General features: G+C 46.4%; 1 protein-coding gene across 1 annotated transcript in view; it reads right to left on the reverse strand.

The window, feature by feature from the left end:
- The window catches only part of DPP7 (dipeptidyl peptidase 7), a 1,979,246-nt gene that overhangs the window by 93,587 nt on the left and 1,861,422 nt on the right, over positions 1-24,237 (reverse strand). The window lies entirely within an intron of this gene.

Below are 24,237 nucleotides of genomic sequence, written 5' to 3' on the forward strand. Positions count from 1 at the left end.
TGTGGTCACTGGTCACTCTAGATGGTGGTTGGGGTGGGTGCACATTCTGAAGATTGTTCTCTCAGTGAATAGCATTTACTAATACTGAGCCTTAGCCCTGTGCTTTGGGCAATAACGGTTGTTAAAGGCACTATCTATTCCTTCCTTGCCTTGTTCAAGGCCCTCAAACAGTGTCTTTTGCAGTGTCTTCAGCAACCACTATGGCACACAGAGGCAGCAGGCAGTAAGGCTGTATTTTTAGCAGTCCTGTTGTCCAAAGGGGAGCTTTGGAGATATATTGCGATAATGCACATGATAGATGTATTCATACTGAAATTTGATATTATTGCACCAAATCTTATACGTTGTACTTTGACTAGTGACAGGCTTCTTTCATATTGGTAAGGACAGCATCGACATGAAGAATACGGTAGAACAATTAATTACACGGTCATTCCATGCACGGCCACTAGAAGATAAACTACATATAAAGAGATTAGGACCAGATCGGCCAGACCTACAAAAAGTTACCCAGGACAGAGGAAAATCTTACACACGTACATTCTCAAACACCTGGTACACAAACGCTGATTGGCTTACAGGGTGTCCGTCAAGAAACAAACTGTTCTGCTTCCCCTGCTTGCTGTTTAATGGTGATTTTCCTTGGACAAGAGAAGGAGTGATAGACTTGAAGCATCTGTCTGAAAAAATCAAGAAGCATGCACACACAAGAAAGCATATGGAAAACGTGACAAGACTGGGAATGTTGGGAGACACACCGATTGAGCAGCACATAAACAGTGCATACCGCCAAACAATACAGAAACACAATGAAGCAGTTGATAGGAATAGGCACATACTATCAAAAGTAATTGATTGCATTCGTTTCTGTGGTGCTTTCGAACTGGCATTGTGAGGCCATGATGAATCAGAAGATTCCACAAATCCAGGAATATTCAAAGGCATTGCGGATTTAATAGCAAGCATAGACAAGGAAATGGAAGCACATTTAGCAACTGCTACAGTCTTTAAGGGCACCTCTAAAACTATACAAAATGAACTCCTTGAGTCGTATGCTCGAAATTATGAGAAGCCATATTGTCCAAGAGTTGCAAAACACAGACTTTGTGGCTATTCAGGCTGATGACACCACTGATGTGGCCACACAAACACAGTCCGTATTAGTCTTTCGGTACCTGGACAATGACAATAATGTTGTGGAGAGGTTCTATGGTTTCACTCATTTAAGAGACTCTACTGCAGAAACCATTACTGCAGCTATACTGCGTCAACTGAACTTCATTTTTCCAGAGGTGCACCAAAAAAAAAAACTTATTGCACAAACCTATGATGGTGCGTCCGTAATGAGTGGAAGCCTTGGTGGAGTACAGAAAAGAATTAGAGATGTGTACCCTTATGCTCATTACGTGCACTGTTACGCCCACCAACTTAATCTTATTATGCAGCAGGCAGTATCAAAGATAACCGAGACACGAATTTTCTTTCAGGATGTAGGAGGCATGGCAGCATTCTTCACACGTTCCCCAAAAAGAACGGAATAACTTCAGGAGATTGTGGACAAAAGGGTTCCAAGGGGATCCTCAACTCGTTGGAACTTTAACATACGTACAGTCCAACTAATATATCAATATAGGGAGGACCTTGTGAAATGTTTTCAAACTATAGAAGTCAATGAAACCTTTGATTTCAAAACTCAAAGTGAAGCCCGTGGCTTTGCTAGAACACTAGAAGATAGAGAGTTTCAGTTCTTTCTGTTTTTATTTCAAGACATAATGTCAGCAACGAGAGATCGATACTGTCTCTGTGAAAAGAAATACCGCTATGTTTGTCGAGCGCATAAGCATAGTGAGAAATGAGGTTGACAATTTAGACAGCAAACTACCAGAGGCTTCAACTTTTTCAAACCACAGGAAAAACATCACCACTCTGGTCCGAAATGCAAAGGAGATATGTGACATTGTAATTGTGCATGCACAAGAACGTTTTGCTTTCACAAATCATTTGGTGAGTGCCAAAATATGGTGAATCCTGCCCTGAGCATGCTCTGCATGAGGCTGTGGAAGCTTATCCTATGCTCAACCAAGAGGACCTCAAAAGTAAGTTGACTGTACTGTACTCAATGCCTGTGTACCGAAAGGCCAGAGATGCCAGGTCTTTGCTGGCTTTAATTCATAAACTTAATATGGAAAAGACATTTACAGAGACAGTGGCTTTACTTAAAATTGTCATAACCACTCCTATGACAACAGCAGAAGCAGAACGATCTTTTTCCGCCTTAAAGAGGATTAAGACATTCCTAAGGAACACCATGCTTCAGGAAAGACTAAATGCTTTGGCAATGCTCTCTATAGAGAGCAAGTTAGTTCAAGACATCTCAGACTTTAACGTTCAAGTAATTGAAAAGTTTGCTGCTCTTAAAGACAGACGGGCTGATTTTAGATACAAAAAGTAAACATATGTTGAATGCTGCTAGTTTCCGACCACCTGTTTAGTTGTTTGTTAAATAAAAAACACCTGTGAGGTACTCAGAAATGCATTATATCTCAAAGTCTGTTATGAAGCTCTGTGGTTATACTGAATAAGCAGCTACCTATGTTATATGACATGATCTCTTTATTACTGTAATAACTGCACTTTCTTAATTGCGTTATTAACCTTTCTGCTTTCTCAAATTTGCTTGAAAATGCACAATTTTTCCACTCTTTTTTCAAAATTTTCTCGGGGGGAGAAGCCACCCGAACCCCCCTTAGGTTGGTCAGGCTCGCTCGCTACGCTCGCTATGCTGAAGTATGACAATCATTTTACACCCCACCACTTTGAAATGTCACCGTCCGCCACTGCTTGTACAAGTTGGGAAAACTAAGTTAGGAAAGCAGCGAGTAAACTTAAAGTCCTGAAGTATATAACTGCAGCGGATTGACTGGAGAACAAGGTCTGGGATTACCTGTATAAATAGCAACGGGACTCTTTATGTAGAGATGCAAGGGATTGGAAGATGAAATCGTCGCTGTACTATGGAGTACTCGTAAAAGATATATAACTGTAACGAGATATACAATAAATTCAATTATGGAACATGTCAAGGGATACAATAGGTGATGGGCATGACTAGGAAAATAACCCCTCAGTTACCAACCATGAATGAATCAAAATTAAAATTTTAAAGTGAGGGTCAAGATATTAAATGGAGGGTCAAAAATTCGCTAGCCCAGCATGAACGCTACAATGCGAGAAGGTACTTACTTCGAAACGTATGAATATCAGCCTGTCTGTGATACAACCCGGCACGGAAATGCCGTAGAGGAAACAGGGTGTTTATGAAAGAGGAGGCAGCCAATGGCATGACTGTGTATAGCTCACGTGATCATGACGTGAGACACACTCAGCGTATACAGGAAATGCCCAACCGAGTCTGCATATTACAATGGAACTAGAACGCTAACCGAGTGATGAAGGATGGCGGTCTGAAAGCAAGAAAGAAAAGAAACTTATAACAGAATGACCGATGGGAAAAAAGATTGAAATAAAGCCAGAGGCAATGCCTTCAGTAATAATAGAGGAGCATGTATTTAAGAACACAATGTGGAATTGTGTATAAAAGTAAGTAAAAGGGAATAATGATGGCAACTATGCCAGGGAAAGAATATGCAGTGGCATGTATAGGTGGTAAACAGCAATGGAGGAATATGTGAATAAAAATGAAATGAAAACCATAAGTATAAATGTGGATCAAAGAAATTTGGGATGGTCCCGAATCTGAAGAGGTATTGTACGTATCAGAAACAGCTTTAATGGAAACAGGGGATTTAATGATAGTTATAGCGGATAGCGTTCTCCCATGGGATTTTGCTGTTTAATCCGTTTTTAAACTCATCAAGGGTAAAAATCCAATATACCTCCCGTATTTTGCGTATTTCTTCTGATCTGGACTTATCAGTACTGTCTATTTTTTTCAATTATGAACCACTTGAAGTCGTTAGATGTATGTTTGTATTCAATACAATGTTTAACTAAGGGAGCATTTATTTTGGATGTGTGTATAGGTGAGCGGTGTTCGGTATAGCGAATATTGAAAGCTCGGGCTGTCTCCCCTACATAGCCCAGATGGCATGGGCAGATCATTAGGTAGATGACGTTTTTACTTTTGCAGTTAGAAAAATTGTGGGGTGTGATAGAATGTCCATGGTAGTCAAAGGGGCACTAACAATTGCGGTGTCGCAGGCTTTACAGATGGAACATCTGTATGTGCCTTTAATGGGTGCTGAGCCGTCAATGGTTTTTTGAATGTACGGTGTGGTTTCAATAAACCTAGAGCGTGTCATGAGGTCTTTCAGATTTTTGTTTCTACGGTGGGCAAAGAGGGGTTTAGGGATTTTCTCTTTGATTTCGGGATCACTGTTTAAGATATGCCAACTACCATTAACAATTTGTCTAACTTTATTGTTTAGGGTGGAGTGATTGATTATGCATACCAAAGGGTTTTTAGTCAAGGGTATTTTTTCTTTCAAAAGGCAATCCCGATCATAGAATCGTGCGCGTTTGTAAGATTCGCGAATCAGTCTATGAGGGTATCCCCTCGCAAGAAACTTTTCTTTCAAGTTAGAGGCTTGTGTGTCAAAGTCTCGAATGTTAGTACAGTTTCGTCGTAAGCGTAGAAACTGTCCGAAAGGATGAGCAAGGGTGGTGCCTCTTGTGGTGTTTGGCTGTAGCACTGCTAGCATTTGGGAAACCTTGTAAGCTTCCAGGAACAGCAATTTATCCACTAGTAGTGGCACCAGTTTATTTGGTTTGGCTGGGCAGTCAATAGCTTTTTCTGGGCTGGGCAGTGCTAGGGTATCTCAATAGTTGTAATGGAGTACTCATCAGCCCGATTCAATTTTTCCCATGTGAATCTAGATGCGATCAGACAGTCAACTTGGTCAGCAGTTAGTTGTCAGGAATCAATGTGAAGACAAGAGGGTGCATATTTAAGGCTGACTGCAGCACGTCCATGCAGCAGGAGCAAGCAGTGGATGCACTGCCAGTCTATCTAAAGGAAGCCAGCTTGTGCCTCTAGATATGCCATTCACGCACAGAGCCAGACATGCTGCTGGTTTGGCCACTGACCTTAAGTTGCCACTGTATGGGGGTGTGGCGGGGGTGGAGAAAGAATGAGTGTTGTGCTTATTTTCATAATCATTTGCCATGTATTGTTGAGGCAGGGATGGGATCTAGTTAGTTTACAACAATGGTTAGGGAGGAAGGTGTGGGAGGCGGAGCCATATTGCCCCTTTACCAGTCACAAACAGAGCGTGTTTGTTCGGTGCTTTGCTTAATATGTGTTTGCTGTCTAAGCATGTGGAGGAAATACATGATGTGATTAAAGCTGAGAATTTAGACGTGCTGTTTGTTACAGAATCCTGGACATCAGAGTATTTAACACTAGATCTGGATGCTGCATTCCCCACAGGCCACAAAATCTTTCATCTACCATGACCTAATAGGATAGATGGATGGCTAGCAGTGGTGTTTAAAGAATGTCCAACGGTCAACCTTTAAAACGGAGTCCTTTTTCCTTTGGAGAAGTGCTAGGATTCTCTATCTCACTCTAAACCGCAGTCTCTAATGGAGGTATCTCAAATTACCATCCTATAAATGCATGTTATAACCTTGCGGCTGCACTTGCAGACTTCTTGGCGCTGCCACTGGTTACTCACAGATCCTTCTGTATATTGGGAGATTTTAACTTCTGGGTTGAACTCCCTAAAAATTTGCAGGAGAAAAATCTTATCAAAGTACTATCCATGTTAGGTATCATTCAAAAGGTCTTGTCCTGCACACATTGAGTCACATGATTGATCTTCTCTTTGCTCCTGAAGAGCTGGTGGTTTTTGCTGATATTGTTCCCTAGTGTAGTCTGATCAGTTTAGGATCCAATTCACCATCAAGTTCTCTCACCCCTTCCCCAACATTCTAATGCAGCCTCTGATCCAACTGTAGGAATATAACAGCTAGGAATGAAAGGAAGGGGTGGAGGAAGGGAAAGGGCAAGGGAAATAAACAACTTGCAGTGGGAACTGAAGATAATATTCAACCTGGAGATACATATAACAGGAACCTAAGATGCTAAGTCAAGGGAATATAACACATCTTCATATTAACTATACCCCAGAGGCTAGACCCAAGCTTAAAATGACACTAGAATCATAAAAAACACCTGGTACAAACAGCTAAGACCAATTGTTTTGGTAACAAAGATTCTAGAAACCGATTATATCTCTAAAGAGGTATTTTAGTGGTACGCTCTCAGCCTATTTCTTCATGCTCCAGCTAAACTATTGAGCACATACAAAATTGTGTGATGAACTGTCCAACTTTTTTCAGGAATAAAATCTTATGAGAGTCTGGTAGTACAAGTAACAGCTCTTGTTGTGTACCCAGGTTGACTGACTTTGTTGCAGTGCTTATTACATTCTAAGAGGTTGAGATGAATATGCTCTTTAAGTTTGAACAAATAACTCTTGAGGAGTTTTTGGATTTAACTTAATGTTACTTTTGATTCACCTCTAGACCCCATTTCTCCAGCAGGAAGATGGGAGCCCTGTGTCTACCTAAACCCCTTTTGTACACCTGTAATAAACCTATCACTTAGTGATGGATGAGTGGTTGTTCCACCGTTGAGGATCAAGGCAGAGTCTGACATTTTTAGCAACATTTGCCCTATATCACTTATTGTAGACATTTATCACCAGAAATTTTGTGCTGCTCCTTGAATCGAGAACTATTAGATCCAGAGCAATCCACTCTGGTCTCCATTTCGGATGCCCTATGACTTACTGTAAGCACAAAAGAGCCCCCAGTAATACTGGCGCTGTTAGATCTGCTGCATTTGATATAGTGTCCCATGATGCACTGCTTGCTTTTAAGGTTGGCATAGGTTTTATTAGCTCTTTATGATTTAAATCATTTTATTGAAGTTTTCGGTGCCCAACATTAAACACAACGCTCACCTACAACCACTGGCCGGTGGGGAACAGCAAGGATTATAAGTATATTATAAGTATATTGTAGAAGATCGAGATAGAGGAGAGAGAGAAAAGTAGTTAAGGAGAATGTCAGAGACCTATCCATTTTCCAGTACTCGACAAAGTAGGGTTCTAGCCAACAGGTAACCTTTCCTCGTCCTGGGCAGGTTGCTCGCTGGCGGGGGAGTAGGGGGAAACCGAAGTACCTGTAAGTACCTTGGACATGTGAGCTCCATGAACTCCGAAGACAAGTAGGCCACGGTGGATCCCCAGGTCTTATCAAATTTGGGCAGTGTGTGATTAATCCCAGCTGTGATCCTTTCCATACCCACTACCTCCCACACTCTATGAAGCCAGTCTAATTTTGTCGGGATGTCTTCCGTGCCATACCTTGATAGAAGCACTTGTTTAGCCGCCCCTAGTGCCAAAGTAATAGCTCTCCCCCTACAGGACTTAAGAGGATATGTATAGGGTTGGGAAGTCCCAACAGGATGTAACTAGGAAATCTAGGGAGCTCCGTATGGTATATATTATGAACATCAGTTAGGATAGAGTCCCAGAAGGCTTGTATCTTAGGACATTGCCATAGAATGTGGGTCAGTGTGCCTATCTGCCCGCATCTGTGCCAGCAGAGGCCGTCGTTGCGAGGTCTCCACCGGGCGATGTGTGCCGGGGTATAGTACCAATAATGCACAATTTTCAATAGCATTTCCTTACCCGAGGTACTACAGGAGGAGGCCCGGGCCCAGTGAATAATGTCCACCCACTCCTTCGGGGAAACTTCCCGCTCCAGTTCAGATCCCACCTGCGCTGGGGACTTAAAGGGGTTCTTAGCTTTGTTCAGAAAATTGTAGATATCTGATAAGAGACGTTTATTTGAGTTACGGGTAATGAACCGGAGCTCAAATTTAGTAAGAGGGCGACTTGCGTGTGTAAGTACCTGGGGTTGGGTGACCCAATGGCGCAGCGCCAGGTACTACCATTACGCTTCCTTGGGGATCCCATAGCCCGTCACTAGTTGGGGGCAGTCAAAGCTCCCTGTGTGTCAAAAAGGTCTCCTATGCGTTTGCAGTTGGCTTCCTGCCATTTGAAGTATTCCCTGTATGAGCAGGGGGGAAGTCCGGTTTCCCTATAAAGGGGATCAAAGGGGACACAACAGTCAAGAGCTTACATCTCTCTTGTACTCTGTCCCATACCTTCATGGTGAGCCTCACAACCGGGGAGATGTACACGTTCTGTGGATGGTGTCGTTTGCAAAGCCAGGGGTCCTTCCAGATGTGGATACCAGCTACCCCTTGGTCGATGAAACACCAATATTTTTCTGATTTCAGTTGGAACCACTCTAACATGTAGTGTAATTACGCTGCCTCGTAATAACGCCCCAAATGCGAGACCCCGAGTCCCCCATCCTCTTGCCTCTGATGTTAGATGGCAAGCTATGCGTGCCCTCTTCCCACCCCATATAAAGCAATAAACCAGCTGCTGTAGCTAGGCCAATATTTTAGGCGGCAGACATAGTTGAAGAGTCTGCATTATGTAAAAAGACGGGGTAAAATCCTCATCTTAATTGCAGCAATCTTGCCCAGCCATGATATGACGTGTTTCTTCCAGTTGTGCAGTTCCTGACATACTTTAGTTAAGATCTCCATGTAGTTCACCTGGGCAATCTTATCAACTGTTGGGAAAACCCATATCCCTAGATACGTGATACCACTAGAAGCCCTAGAGAATGGGAAATGTGCCACTACTTGTTGCTGATCTATTTTGGGCAATGTTAGGCTGAGGGCCTGTCTCTTTCGCAGGTTGATTTAAAAAACCGACGCTGCGCTAAATGCCTCTATCTCTGCTAGCAGGGGAGGGAGAGAGAGTAACGGTCGGGTGAGAAAAAGCACAAAGCACCATGTCATCCGCATAAAGCAAAATCTTGTGCTCTCTATCTCCCATACGGATCCCGGTGACGCTAGGGAGCTGTCGAACTCGTTCAGCAAATGGCTCCATATAGAGCGCAAACAAGAGAGGTGAGAGAGGGCACCCCTTTCGCGTGCCCCGCCCGATATGAAAGGGACGAGAGGTGACCCCATTCACTCTGATGCGTGCCTTTGGGCTATGGGATATACAATTCACCCACCGCATAAATCGCTCCCCGATACCGAATCGGCATAGGACCTGGCAGAGGTAAGGCCAGTGGACCCGGTTAAATGCCTCGGCGTCCACCGACAGGAGTACCGCTGGAGTCTGGGTGCGCGGCGTCTTATCCAGGAGGTAACATAATCGCCGGGTCCCGTCACTGCAATTACGTTCCGGGATAAAGCCCGATTGATCCGGGTCAATTAGACCCTGCATGTAAGGAGCGAGCCTCGCCGCTAAAACACTCGTAAAAATCTTCAGATCAACATTGAGCAGAGAAATAGGGCGGTACAATGCACATTCTTGGGGGTCCTTTCCCGGCTTGGGGATCACTATCACTTCGGCCACTGACATCAATGGGGCCATCTCCCAGTCGCGCTAAATCTATTAAACAGCCATGTCAGGAGGGGGGTAAGATGTGAGACAAAGATTTTATAGAAGTCGGCCGGAAAGCCGTCCTCGCCCGGAGCTTTCCCGGGAGAGAGTTCTTGAATAGCACGTAGGACTTCCTTGGGCCTGATATTCGCTTCTAAGTGGACCGCCTCTGAAGACGGGAGAGGGGACACCAGAGCCTCGTGTGTATACTCCTCAGTCAAGGCATTCCGCTGAGTAAAGGGCAGTATAAAAAGCTTTGAACTCAGCTGCAATGTCCGTGTCTGACCTCAGGATCTCTCCTCGGTCGTTCCTGATCTCTGCTATCCGTCGTGCAGCCGTCTCAGCCCAGAGTGCGTGTGCCAGGAGCTTCCCGGCTTTGTTCCCCCCGCATAATAATGCTGTCTGGTGCGTAACAGGGCATATTCGACGCGGTCATGGTCAAAGACCCTCAATTGTTTCCTCTCCAAAGTAAGTAACCGCGCTGTTGAACCTCCCAAGTACGGCGGTGGACTCCCTCAAGCTCCTTAATTTGGTCCTCCAAGTCCTCCAGCTTAGCTCTGCGTTCCTTGTTAAGGCCTGCCGCAAAAGCTATACAGCGGCCTCTCAGGACGCCTTCAGGGCATTTCAAACCATGTCTATATCGACCGAGCCCACGTCGTTCACCTCCAGGTATGTTTTGATAGCGCCCCGTATTTCGGCAATATTGGCGTCGTATGCAAGCAACTTATGGTTCAATCTCCACGACCCATGCCGGGGGGCACCCCCAGGGAGGAGTAACGTTAAAACAAGCGGGGAGTGATCTGAGAGCGCTGCCGTCCCGATAGACACATTTGCTGTAGCCGCCGTGACCCTAGGTGAGGTCCAAAACAGATCTATACGGGTGTACGTTTGGTGCGCTGCAGAAAAGAAGGTGTATTCCAGGGCTGTTGGAAAACGGTGTCGCCAGGCATTCTTAAGACCAACCTCTCCCAATCTCTGTAGCAGCAAGTCTGAAATGGATCCAGAGTGCCCCACCCGTAGAGCTGATCTATCCAGTTGGGCATCCGGAACCCAATTGAAATCCCCCCACTATCACCAAGTCCTTGTCTGGGGTCTCCAGGATTGTATGCAATGAGTACCGGAGAAAGGTTTCCTGTTGCTCAGTGGGACTATAAGCGGAGGCTATCGTGTATCTGTGTGCCCCCATCAAACCCCTCAGTGCCAATAGCCTACCTGATACATCTGCGTGTACCCCAATCACTGTGCCTTGGAAGTGCGTTGAAAGTAGGATAGCCACCCCAGCCCTCTTCCCCACTACCGATGAAAAATACTGTCTGTCGAACCATTTTGACTGGAGTCGTTTCCAGTCAGCGCGCAGGAGATGGGTCTCTTGTAAGAGGCAGATATCACAGTTGGCATCTCTCAACAAAGCAAGAAGCGCTCATCTCTTAACAGGTGAGTTAAGGCCCCGAACATTGAAGCTCGTAATGACCACTTTAAGGCCTGTCATGGGTACATGTCGTAAGTGTAAGCCTTGGCAGCTGCTGGATGTTGGGAAGCAAGCCTGACTGCGCACAGTCCTCCGGTCCCCTACGCCCACCCAAGCCTATCAATGACCCCTCCCCGTCACTTCCCCCCTCCCCAATGCATTGCGTCTCCCATCAGGTAGAGCATAATAAGTGTCCTGTGTGTGGTGAGATGTAGGGCGCAGTCGATCGGCCTGAGGCCCTGTAGTTCTCCCCAAGAAGAGTGCAGCCAGGGGAGACAATCGATGTGGTATTGTCTCCCATGTCTCCACCGCCACCCGCAGGTGTGACGCACAGATTCCCTCGCCTCTGCTTGTTACCCGTGTTTTCCCAAATCGAAGAGTTACCCTACCAGTCTGTGTGAGGACTTGAGATCTCATGTGAATAGGAAAGAGAAGAAAAGAGAGAAAAACAGGATATAATAAGAGAAGACAAATAAACCTCCATTTCACTATCCAACAGCAACTTTTCGCACTATCGAGCAAGGGCCCATGTGTCTGGCGGCCGGTCATCACCACTCTGGAAGCGGAGCTCCCCCCACCAAAGCCGGAAACACTGGCTCCTGGGCTTGGACCATCTCCACCTCTGGGCCTCGGGTCTGAAACTGCGGAGATCATCACTGGCCGGGTCACCAGTACCCTCCCGGTCCTGTATCTGACACAGAAGGGCCTCCCTTTCTTTCTGGCGCTCTTCCTCTGACAGCTTAGTACTGTTTCCTCTCCTGAGGCCTCTTCTCCTGTTTGGTTTAGTTGGCTTCCCAGAGGATGGGCCTCCCTCCGACAACTCCGAATCACCTGCCTCCGCCAGGGCACTCCCAAGGATTTCCTTTGCCTCCTTTATATTCTGCACCACCCGCAGCTCCTTATTCCAGATAAAAGACAGTTTAGACGGATGTCCCCATCTGTAGCGCACTCCCTGTTCTTGGAGGAAGACTGTGACAGGTCTCAGATCTTTGCATCTCTGAAGGGTGAGTGGCGAGAGGTCCTGGAAAACACCCACCTGTAGCCCCTCGAACTCCACCATCGCCCTGTCCCGTGTGGCAGCCATGATGATCTCCTTCTGACGGTAGGATTGTAAACAGGTAAAAATGTCCTGATGCTGACCGGGGCCAGAGGCAGGCCTCCCGGCGCGGTGGGTGCGGTCCAGTGTTATTTTCTTATCCCGCAGATCTGGCGCTATATGTCGAAAGAAGCGGAGTACCCAGTCCTCCAATTTGCCTCCGTCCGCTTGGAGCGGCACACTTTTGATGCGTATATTGGAGCGCCTCGAGCGATTTTCCAAATCTTCCAGTTTGAGATAGAGCTCCTCATTCCGTTCGCGCAGATCTACAAGTTCCCGGGCTTGTTCAGTGATTTCTTCCCCCCCTGCAGTCCCCGTTGCATTCCAGGGAGTCCACCTGGTCTCCCACTTCTTGGAGCTCCGTTTGCAGTTGTTTGATATCAGAGGCCACATCTTGCCGCAGACCTGCGAAGTCATCCCCGAGTGAGCTAAACAGCTTTTCCTTAAAGCCCCTCGTGATTAGGTCCTCTGCTTGTCCAGCTTCCAGATCCATCTCCTTCTCAACCGGCTGGGTCAACTGTTGCTTGGGTACCAAACCCCCTGTTTTCTTCGCACCCGGCTTCTGAAGCAGATCTTTAATCGATGCGTCCTTCTTGGTTTCGAGGCTCTGATCGCTGAGCACAGTGGCCCGTCGTCAAAAGATGCGTGTAGGGACCGCCCCTGTCACCCGCCTTCAAAGCTCTTTGACCCCCGTCGATCCTCACACCGCCAAGAGTCGCCGTTACCCACTGGGCTATTACGTTGGGTACAGTAGGTCTGGGCCTATTCGCAGCAGTCACAATGGCAGTTCCACCAGTTGAGTGCAGATTCCACTCCGGCTGTACTCCAGAAACCCTCACACCGCCTTGGGAAGATGCACCTCTGGCCCTGACAAAGGGCCGGTCTCAGCAGTGGGAGCGCGGGGCTGTCACCTGGTTACTTGTTCCCAGTGTCCCACCAGGCCAGCCTGTCTGCTGGAAGGAGTCAAGGCCCGATCGGGCCGCCCAGTATGAGTGAGTGTGAGGCCGGGATTCATGGCCTAGTTTCGGGGCAAAAATAGTTATGTACACCCCACACGCTAAGGCACCTGCAGAGGTCTGGGCCAGGGATCCACTCCAATGTCGCCTCCTTGTCCCCAGGGCCTCTGAGTTTACTTGAGGGGCCGACTCTAGTCAGAGTCCTGCAAAGTCTCTTCCTCGCGCCACTCACCGCGGCTCCTCCGGTTCCCTTGCGCCACGCCGTGCCTATTCTCACGCTGACACACCGGCGGTGGACCCTTCGGCGCCAACTGCTCTACGCGGTGCTGACTAGCCGCCCACCTTCTGTGTGTGGCTCCTTGTGGCCGTCTCAACCCTGCTCCACACAAGGCCTCTGGTCCTGGCTCCAGCCTCTATGGCGCCGCCGGTAGTGATGTTAGTTGCCGATAACGAGGCCTCTAGGTCTGGGGAAGTATCGCTGCCTGCCTCTTCTCGTCCGCATTCCCAGGGGGTCATGCTGCAGTTTCTCAGCACTGGCTCTGAGCCTCTCTCGAAGCCGCTGCCTCATGGTCCCGCGCCCCAAGAAGGCCTCCCCTCCGCTCTATGCAGGGCCGCGCTACCGCCGAGACAGGCGCCTCTCTGCTCCGCCGCCTCACCTCCTGGTATTGCGAAGGATCCGCCGGCACCTATATCAGTGAGTGCCGCAGTCACCGCGCCCCTCCTCCACCAACGGGCTCCTTGTGGCGGCCTCTGTGCTCTCCCCTTCTCCGCTGTCGCTCGCAGCACCGGGGTCACTACAGCCGGGTACAGCGGGAACCAGAAGTCGCCCTCGGGTCTGCACAGTCCTCCATCGTTCTGGGCACCCTCAGACCTCTTTGTAGCTGCCTCTCGTGTCTCAAAGCTGCAAATTGACGCCTCATGTCGGCCTCGGCGAGCGGGGCCCCAAAGAAACTTTGCTATTCTGCCGCCATCTTAGCCACGCACCACCACCCCCAGTCGCCCCCCCCCCCCCCGGTCTAGCTCTTTAGTGGATTTGGGCATATTTGGAAAACAGATTGCAGGCTGTTAATCTGCCCCCATTTCAGGCTGTTAATCTGCCCCCATTTCATTCTCACAGCAGGGCATTCCACAAGAATCTTTGCTTACTCTTTTATCTGTTTATATAGCCATTGGCTCTGCTGATACAGTCTCATGGGGTTAATTGTATGAAATATTCAGATGCTATCCGGCTGCTAAAGGCAATTAACAGCATGGTTCCTAACCCCAATGTGTTTTTCCAGGATTGTTTGGTAGCCGTTGCTTCAGGACTATCCTGAGCAATGTGATGCTGAGAAGACAGTGGTTTTATCTTTTTTCATTGGTAGCCTCTCTGTAGTCATCTCTAATGACCTCTAAGCCAGCATCCCTTGGCTCTCCACCATATCCAACCAATACGTTCCGGAACTTAGGGATAACCAGTTTTGCCAGCTAAATCAACCATCTTTCTTTCAACTACTTTTTTTTCATATGTGTTGCATAAAATTCTACCCTTCCGTCCATCTTCAATACGTTATTGGTGGTTCAGGCCACAATCTTAAACGGATTTGGCTTATTGCAATTCCCTATTCCTTGGTTCGCCGACAGGTCTCTACAACAGTTTCATAATAGCATTGTTAGATTGGCATTGCATTAGTCACGTAGGAGATCCATCTCAGCAGCTCTGAATACTCTACATTGGTTGCCAAGAGAATCAGTTTCAAACCCTAATGCATTGTCCCTAGGGGTTTTTACGGAAGGGACCCCAATATCACCAAGAAAAATTAACTCATGATAGAGTGGCCCAAAATGTGTGCTCATTAGATGTCCACTTAATGGCAATTCCTAATTATGGCTGCTGAGACTACGGTGTAGATCCTTCTCAGTTACAGCTGCCTCTCTCTGGAATTTGATCTCCCCCTCTGGGCAAGAGAAAAGGTTTGCTTTTATTCAGGAAAGTCTTGAAAACCTGGCTCTATTCACAATAGATCTGTGTTGTTACTGATTTTGCAATCAGGCTTTTACCTCACTGTCAGGATACCTTTTAGGTCATATTTGCACTAACATGACACAACATAACTTAACATAACATACCCCACTCTGGTGGTAGTTGGGCAGAGCTCAGGTGTTCCCGCTAATCTTAGGCATGAATTTGCATGCTCCAGAGACTGGGATGAAGCACCTGCCCCACCAACTGGGAGAGGAAGTCCATACTAAAAGGGAGAATGAGAGGGAGAAAGAGGGAGTCTCGGAGGAAGTCTGCATACCACACACTTATCTGGCAGTCCAGGGTGATGGGAATGGCTTGGGATCAGACCTGACGAAGATTCTTGAGCACTTGAGGAATCAAGGTTAAGGAATTAAAAACATAATGAACTGGAAACCTCTACTCCAAACAAACAGTGTCCCCCAAGGCTCCCTGCTGCAGATACTGGGGAGCACAGAACTGTGGGCAATGAGCGTTTTTTTGGGTGGCAAAGAGGTCCACTTGAGGGGTGCCCCATGGGTGAATGAAAAAAAGGATATATCTTGTGACAGGTGCTCCTCAACCTACCACCAATCTAGAACTGCTGCAGTCTCCTGATGGTATCCAACAGATCTTCCATAAGGTGGTACCACTGCCAACGAATGCACAACTGGAGAGCATCTACCATACATACCATACATACGTGACCAAGAAGATGCAGGAAGCTAGAAGACATAGCAGACGAAGAACCATCAGGGCAGTAACTTGAGTCCCCTCCCGAAACATCAGAATCATATCCTGAAGTTCCAGATCCTCTCAGAAGGGGAAGGCTCTTCAGGATATTGTAGCCAGTACTGCTCATCTGAGCAGGAGGCACTGAGACAACTCTAGGTGAGACTGGGGCATGTTGTTGCAAAAGCTCAAGTCAAGCAGAAGGAATCCTGTTGTATGCAGGTTATTTAAGACCATCAGCGGTAAGTTGGCATCAAGCAGCCATTTGCCAAGGAACAGGAAAACAGATCCGTGACCTTATCACATTCTCAGATGTGCCGCAACCACTGCTATCAACTTGGTGAAAACTCAATTTGCAAGTTTTAGTCTGAACAGTAGGATTGCTAATTAGTAGCAAATGGACCCTACCACGAAACACAAGTACCTTGTGTGTGACTGCAGGATCAGAATGTGGCAATAAATGTCCTACAAGTCTACAAACACCAACCCATCTTGCACTTTGAGTGCCAGAAGAACCTGAGTCAGGGACAGCATCTTGAACTTTTTCTTGCACAGGAACAACTTTAAGATCCTGAGGTCTAGGAGCGGATGAAAACCACAGTCCTTCTTGAAAACCATGAAGGACTGTCACCTCCTGCTGCAGGATCCGAAGATAATTCTTTGAAAGACTAGATTGAGGAGGAGAAATCTGGGGAGACTACTGTAGGTAGGTCATGCCCCCTTTCTACAATTTGTAGGACCCACTGGTCTGACGTTAAGGCCTTCCAGGCCTCCAGAAAGGAGTATACCTATCCTCCAATCAACCGCATGTGCTCCTTCAAGGGAGGTTAAAGTGCCCTTCCATGTAGCATGTGGAGGACGAGAAGGAGGACTGCTGGGTTTGACGACCCCTTTCTTTGCCTCTGCATCTGTATTGGCGCAGCAGCTGGTTGGGCTGATGCTACCAAAAACCAAAGCCTTTTGAAATGCCCTGACATAACCAGAACTGTCTATAGTACCAGGACTGGTGTTGGAGACAGTTAGAGATGTGCAGTAGCCCTTCCTACCTTGAAATTCTCCAGGATCCCTTTACCCTTGTCTCCAAACAGGGGACCCCTATTTAATGGCATATCGAGAAGGCTCATCTGTACATGTTCTGTGCATTTGTGAATCTTTAAATTGCACTATCACCTGAGAGAGCAATGGTGCTGAGGAGGTGTGGGTGCCTAGCCCTGCCTACGATATGTTGGTTAACTAAAAAGCCCAGTCTTCCGCTTCTTGCAGAAATCAAGAAAAGAAAGATGCTGCCCTGATATTGAATAGGAGATTGTTGCATGCTTTGGGAACAAAGTGCCTTAATGTAACTATAACTCACATCCTCGCCATGCACAGTTTTCTAATCAATAATTTCACTGCAAATGTTGCAGTGAGATTATCAATGATGTCATAGATGATGTCATGAGTGATGTAATATGTGAGGTCATTAACAGTGCATTGTGAGGGCACGAGATATAGTTACCGTAGGGCAAAAGTTATAGTTATTTGAGATAAACGAAGTCCCCTCCAATCCTGCCGGAAAGCATCTATCCCCGCTGAATCCGGATCCGGACGCCAACTGAAAAATGTCATCAAGTGAGTATTCCTCCTGTTCACAAACAGTTCCACATAACACGGTCCCCAAAATTCCATCAACCTCAAAAACACTGACCTGTGGAGTCTCCAGTCACTTGAATCGTTGTAATTCCTTGAGCATCAATCTGCTTCTACATTCCTCAGACCTGGAATATGTTCCACCTGAACCAGGATATTCTGACTCATACAATAGTCCCCAAAAACTCTCGCTATGTCTGCCAAGTCTTTTGATCTTGGGCCCCCTAACTCATCTCACTGCTGATACATTGTCCATTCTCAACAGGACTGAGCACCTCGCCTTGTCCTTTGTGAAACTCTTTATCGCAAAAGACCCCGCAAGCAATTCCAGGCAGTTTATATGCAATTTCCTTTCTTCCACAGACCAAATTCCTCCTGTTGATGTTGCACCACACCGAGCTCCCCAGCCAGTCAAACTTGTATCTGAATCTATAATCAATTCCGGATTTACTCTGAAAATTGCTTTCCCATTCCAAGCCTCCATATTTCCACCCATGAAGTTCTAACTTCGCCTCCTCTCAAAGTGTAATCTCCTCTGAATACCTGATATCACGTCTTAAATGACTGCTCTTTAACCTCTGACGTGCTCGATAATTCAAAGGTCCTGGAAAAATAGCTTGAATTGTTGAAGACAACAAACGTATAATTCTCGCCAACATTCTCAAGGCAATCACATCTAAAGTTAAAACTTTTCATATTTCCTTCCTTATTCTCTTTATCTTTTCCATAGGCAATCTCAACTGTCCTTGAATTGTGTCTATCAAAAACCCCAAGAACTGTGTCTCCTGGCCTGGAATTAAGCATGACTTCTCTCTGTTCACAACAAACCCATGTCTTTCCAAGAAACCTATTGCCAACGTCGTGTGATCTTCCACTCTCGACCTCTCGTGATCCATGATTAAAATATCGTCCAAGTAAATGATCACACAAATTCCTCTCTCTCTCTCATGAATGCGACATTCGAACAAAGCATATTGGTGAAACACCATGGGGCCGAAGACAACCCGAAGGGGAGACAAACAAACTTCCATAGCCTTCCTCCCCATCTGAACTGTAGAAATCTCTGATGTTCTTTCCAAATAGGAATAGTTAAATAAGCGTCCTTCAAATCTAGACGTGTCATCCAGTCTCCTGTCTGTAATACACCCCTCAGCATATGCATTCCTTCCATCTTGAAGTGATGGTATTCCATCCAATCGTTTAATAGTCTCAAATTCATGACTAGTCTCATACCTTTCCCTTTCTCTAAACTCGAACTTATATATATGCTCCAGACACAATACGAAAAAAGAACTACTCCTTTCACCTAAAAAATGCGCTACAATTAATCCAGTCAGGTTTCCAAGAGAAACTGACAGCTGCGCTCATGCACGCTTCAAAACTAACATGTGAGCGTATATGCGTTAATACGCGTTGTACTTGAACACGCATTTTGCCTGATTCTGACATGGCTGCCGGACAGCATTGTGATGTGCAGATAATGCACGCATGCTTGAACTAACGGTGACAAATGCAGAAACAACAGTTGATGGACATAATGCAGAACAATGTCATACATTCACCCCAGTACAGAGATCTGGGCCTAAATCCATCGTTTTTTTGCTCACGATGCCTTTCCAGTTTGAACCCAGCCATATGCAAATCAGTCTTGACCCTGTGCCTCATGGGAACGGTCCAGCCCGAACTGCCAAGCCAGATCCTCCCTGGACTGGAAACAAGCATCCTAGGACCGGTTTCGGGGTTTCACCCCTCTTCAGCCAGGATAGCTTGATTCCAGTGGCATGGAGAACACGGGACCCACGTCTGGGCATACCCTTCCCACTCGGGGTGACAAATAAAAAAACAACAGTTGATGGACAGAATGCAGAACAATGTCATAGATTCACCCCAGTACAGAGATCTGGGCCTAAATCCATCATTTTTTTGCTCACCATGCCTTTCCAGTTTGAACCCAGCCATATGCAAATCAGTCTTGACCCTGTGTCTCATGGGAACAGTCCAGCCCGAACTGCCAAGCCAGGTCCTCCCTGGACTGGAAACAAGCATCCTAGGACCGGTTTAGGAGTTTCACCCCTCTTCAGCCAGGATAGCTTGATTCCAGTGGCATGGAGAGCACGAGACCCACGTCTGGGCATTTGAAACTCATTGACACTGTGAGAACAGAAGCATAACTTTGCGATGGAACTTAGCATGGGGCGAAACGCGCGTCGGCTGTTGTGCTTTATAAAGAAATAAAAATTTGATTGATCTTCAGCTACGTTGATTTCTATCGATATTGGAACTTTTTGTTTTATGACATATGGTTGCGGATAGTGCTTAACGCACAAGTGATGAGAGTAACTAATGTATGGTGTGCTCTGGTGTCTTTTCTATGAATCTGTGCCTGAACCACTTGTTGTGTATTCAGGAATCAACACTCTAGGTGGATGAGTGTTTGACACCAAGGTTGCACACAAAATTTGATGAATGTTTACTGTTTAATTGTTATAGCAAGGAGACACTTTGATGTGCAGATCATTTAAAGCATATCCACCCCAGTGTATAGAAGTTAGATGAGAATGAGATGGCATGGTTCATTCTTCATTTTGTTCAACACTCTGGGATGAGGGGAGACGGAGGGAACGCATAGGCAAATGTCCCCGTCCATTGCATCTGTAGAGCGTTCCCCCAAGAGTTCCTCTGAGGAAACCTGCTAGCGAACCTTTCGCACTTCCTGTTGTTTTCTGTCGCAAAAAGATCCAGTTTTGGAGTGCCCCACAATTTGAAGACTCTTCTCAGCTGGACTACGTTCATCTCCCATTCGTGACATTGGGAATTGGTTCTGCTTAGAAAATCTGCCCAATTGTTGTCCACGCCCGGCACATGCTCTATTTCCAATGTTATGTTGTGATGAATTAGCCACCTCCAAATTTCCTGGGCCTGTCCCGATAATGTGAGAGACCTGGTGCCCCTTTGTTTGGCAAGATAGAACATTGTTGTGGTTTTGTCTGTTCTTACTAGAACAGAGGATCCCTGGATCCTGCAGCCCCCAAAAAACTGCCCTTAGTTCCAAAAGACTGATGTGTGAACGTATTTCTTGAAGGGACCATTTTCCGTGGATTTGCAATTCCTGGAGATGTGCTCCCCAACTGTCCATTGAAGCATCAGTTGTCATAATATAATGAGGCTGTGCTGGCTGGAACGAGAGGCCTGGAGATATTGATTTCTTTTTACCACCATGACAGAGACTGTTTCATTGTCTGAGAGAGAGATTTGATGTCTTCGAATGAGCCGTGCACCTGCACTCACTGCATGTCTAACTGCTCCTGGAGAGGCCTCATATGCAGCCAACAATTTGGAATCAACGGGATGCATGATGACAGCATCCCCAGTAAGGACTTGAATACTCTCACAGATGTGGACTCTCTTGCGTGTAATAGGGATGCTAAGCGCATTATCTTGAGCTTCCGTTCTGAAGTGGGATACGCCTTCATTGACTTTGTGTTTAGAAGCACCCTTAGAAAAACACGCTTCTGGCTTGGAATCAAATGTGACTTCTCCACGTTGAGCTCAAACCCCAGAGACTTGAAGAGCTGCTGACAAGCTTTCATAGATTTTTTGGTAGAGTGAAATTAAATGAAGCACCTTTTACTAGCCAGTTGTCCAGGTAGGGGTAAACCTGGTGCCCCTGCCTTCTCAGAAAAGCTGTACCGGAGCCATACATTTCGTGAAGACTCTGGGAGCTGAGCGAAGGCCAAATGGCAAAACTTTGAACTGGTAGTGATCCCCAGACACCTCGAACCTTAGGAATTGGCGATGCTTTGCATGAATGGGAATGTGAAAGTATGCGTCCAAGAGATCGAGGGACGCTAGAAAATCTCCCTTGTGTATTATTTAGAGAATCTCTTGCAGGGACAACATTCTGAACGACTGCTTCTTGATGTATTTGTTTAGCTGCCTGACGTTCATGACCTGCCTCCATTTCCCACATTTTTTCTTTATTAAGTAGAACTTGGAGTAAAAGCCTTTCCCTCGTTGTCTGAAAGGCACTTTTTCTATCGCCCCCTTCTTTAGTAGAGTCGAAATTTCTTGCCTTAACAAGGACAAATGATGATGATGTGTTTTTCTTGGAGACGGAGTTTGTGGAGGTTTGTGGACAAATTCTAAGGTGTGGCCGTGTTGGATGATGTCCAGCACCCATTTGTTCTTCGTGATGGTTTGCCATTGAACCAGAAATGGAGAGAGCTGATGGGACCGAAGATGTTGAGAACAAAATGAGGTGGCTGGCGGAAGATAAACGCCACTCACGTCTTGAGGAATTCTGCAATTTTCCTAGTCCTGCAAGCTTGCGTCTAGCTGATTGCTGATTGTATGACATGTCGGAGGCACAAATGTGTTGCTGTTGCTGTCCTCCATATTGTGATCTGTAACTCTGTTGACCATATGGCTGATATCTGTAAGATTGGTAAGATGGTCTTTGTTGGAACTGACCTCTACCTCCACCTCCACGAATGGACTGAAAACGCCTTTGTTGTAGTGTGCCCAAGGAACATGCAGTCTCAGTATCCATTTTGATGCCCTGTAGCTCTTCGTCTATGTGTTTTTCAAAAAGATTTTCTCCATGGAAGGGCAGGTCCAGCACTTTTGATTGGACTTCAGGGCGGAAAGACATAGCCCTAAGCCAGTCCTGCCTACGAAGGACTGCGGCACCTGCCATTTGCCTGAGAGCAATAGAAAACAAATCCATTGCGGATTCATTCACCTCCAAAGACGCTCTAGCACCCTCCTGCATGAGGTCTTTAGCTTCTTTCTTTTTATCCGCAGGAATGAATTTGAGAAGAGGAGCCAGATCTGACCATAACTGACGTCATACCTTCCCAAAATTGCTAAGGCGTTAGAGGCCTTGATAGCAGTAACCGCCATAGTAGCGAAGCGCTTGCCGATGCAGTCTAAGCGTTTGCCTTCCCTGTCTGGAGGCAACAAACAAGGAGATTGCGGATTCCTGGAACGCCTCTGGGCAGCCTGCATTATTACTGAATCCGGAAACGGATGGCCAATTAAACATGCTGAAGCAGAATCAGGTGCCTTGTATTTCTTTTCCACCCTTGGTACCACAGCAGGAACGGAGGCTGAGTTCTTGATTAGTTTCAAACCTTCACTCCAAATGTAGTCCACAATTGGAATGGATCTAACTGATTTCTTTGATGCATCTTTAAAATCGTAAAGAAAACATTTCGTTTGCACCACAGGCAGAGGCAAATTAAACCTTCTATAGGCTCTCTCAAGCACTTCATGGAAGCCCCTGATATCTCCCGTTTAATAATCGTTTAACATATGTCTAAGGTCTGTGACCAAGGAGCCTGGAACCAGCATGGAATCTCTCCGAACCTCCTGACACTCTTCATAAGCCTCAAAAGGATAGTGCTCTTGAAAAGAGTTGTAACGTTGGGCCTGAGAGCGACCTAAAAATGAATAATCCCCTTCCATATATTCTGATTGTCCTTGCGCTTCCTCTTCCTCATCATTGTCCTGGCATTTGACTCTGAGTTGTGAGGGACTGTTAGCGGGACACAAAATACTTTCATCCCCTGATTCCTCCGTATCATGGAGGTGAGAAGGAAGCAATGGTGAGATCTTGGGTAAGGGTGACAATTCTGGTGTTTTAAAACCAAATGCAAACTTTTAGAATCCGTTGACGCCGCAGTCAACGCTGGATAGTGATAGTCGTCGATACTGGATAAGAAGGTGATTTGAACACTGCCGTCGACGGAGCGCCGGTCAACGTCCTCGTCCACGGCGACAGTGTTCCCGTGGGCAAAGTCGTAGACGTGATCGTCGACACAGAGTACGTCTTCGTCGTCTACGATGAAATAGTCGTCACTGTGCTCGTCGACGATGCCGTCACCACGGCCATGACGAAGCTGGAGTTGCCACAGAAGTCGGGGATTTAGATGAAGTTCTCAACAACGGGTCCGTCAACGGTGCTTTCTTCGTCGACTAAGTCTGTTTGAGAGGTGTGACAGGCAGAGAGGCAGCAGATTTCTTCAGGCCTGATTCTTTAGGCTTAATGACGTTTTGTTCGGCAGAGGGGGATATTTCTGCCTTTAATTTCTTTAAATCAGCCTTTAATGAGGTAAAACCCTCATTTTTATGCTTCCTCTCAACTGAGGATGGCCCAGAGCTCTCTTCAACATCAGATCCAGATTCTGATTTTGATTTCTGATTCTGGAGCCATAACAACAACCTGATCTCTCCATCCTTTAGTCTTTGCTGAAAAGGTTCTACAGTATTTACAGTCTTTGGCTGTATGTTTAGGATAAAGGCAATAAAGGCAGTCTCTATGTGGATCTTCAGAAAAAAGCCTTGCCTTTCCACAGGGTCTACAGGGACTGAAAAACCTCTTCTTAGAACTCTCAGACATCCTTAAAGTAAAGAAGGTCGAAAACAATACCTTGAGGTGAATTCAAGCAGGGTCAAAAGTTCACTCACTGACAAACTGAGCAGAGCTCAGGGAGACTCCCTTACACACCACGTGCAGTTAGAAATCTGAGTTCTGATGGAGAGTTGAGGTCTAGGGCTGGTCTCTGATTGGTCGAAGTTTGGACCTACATAAAGATGCTGATGACTGTCAAATTGTTTCTTTCCTCTTGGTGGTTTCCATGTACACCATACACCATGTACATGTTACTTCTTTTCTAACTATCGCGCGACTCCCACCATGACGATGGGGAAGATACAAGCATGTGAATCTATCAAAGATTTAATACTGGAGAATCATGATGTCCTAGGAGTCAGGCCGATCGTTTAACGCTGGGATGCCCATCAGGTAGGCATGCGCTTAAGAAACGCTTTGATTTTAATTAATATGGTCCTATACTGGCATCAAGAGG

This window comes from Triturus cristatus, chromosome 1_2 (assembly GCF_964204655.1).
Source record: "Triturus cristatus chromosome 1_2, aTriCri1.1, whole genome shotgun sequence".
NCBI lineage: Eukaryota > Metazoa > Chordata > Amphibia > Caudata > Salamandridae > Triturus > Triturus cristatus.